This window comes from Puma concolor, chromosome B1 (assembly GCF_028749965.1).
Source record: "Puma concolor isolate L17-30 chromosome B1, mPumCon1.1.hap2, whole genome shotgun sequence".
NCBI classification, from domain to species: Eukaryota; Metazoa; Chordata; class Mammalia; order Carnivora; family Felidae; genus Puma; species Puma concolor.
In genome coordinates this window covers 47690829-47691503 of record NC_141670.1, presented here as the reverse complement: position 1 = coordinate 47691503, position 675 = coordinate 47690829, and the positions used below count along the sequence as shown (strand labels likewise).

Genomic DNA, 675 nt, shown 5'->3' with positions numbered 1-675 from the left:
AATTAAACTGTCACTTTGTACAGATGACAAGATACTACACTTAGAAAACCCTAAAGACTCCACCAAAAAACTATGAGAAGTAATAAATGAATTCAGTACATTTGCAGGATACAAAATTAATAGCCAGAAATTGATAGCATTTCTATATACTAATGATGAAGTAGCAGAAAGAGAAATTAAGAAAACAGCTCCATTTACAATTACACAAAAATAATAAAATACCTCTGAATAAATTTAATGAAGGAGATAAAAGAGCTATACTCTGCAAAATATAAAACACTGATGAAAGAAAGATGGCACAAACAAATGTAAAGATATTCCATGCTTGTGGACTGGAAGAATTAATATTGTTAAAATGTCTACCCAGTGCTTGCTTCGGCAGCACATATACTAAAATTGGAACGATACAGAGAAGATTAGCATGGCCCCTGCACAAGGATGACACGCAAATTCGTGAAGCGTTCCATATTTAAAAAAAAAAAAATGTCTACCCAAAGTAATATACACATTCAATGCAATCCTTATCAAAATACCAACAGAATTTTTCACAGAACTAAACAAATACTACTAAGATTTGTATGGATTTCTAACCAAAGCAATTTTGAGAAAGAACAGCAAAGATGAAGTTATCACAATTCCAGATTTCAAGATACACTACCAAGCTGCAGTAGCCAA

The 675-nt window shown here is 32.0% G+C and overlaps 1 non-coding gene across 1 annotated transcript; it reads left to right on the top strand.

The window, feature by feature from the left end:
- The first annotated feature begins 366 nt into the window (after nt 1-366).
- Nucleotides 367-473, top strand: LOC112859107 (U6 spliceosomal RNA). Its single transcript, XR_003223427.1, has one exon. It is a non-coding gene; the product is annotated as a U6 spliceosomal RNA (small nuclear RNA).
- The last annotated feature ends 202 nt before the right edge of the window (nt 474-675 follow it).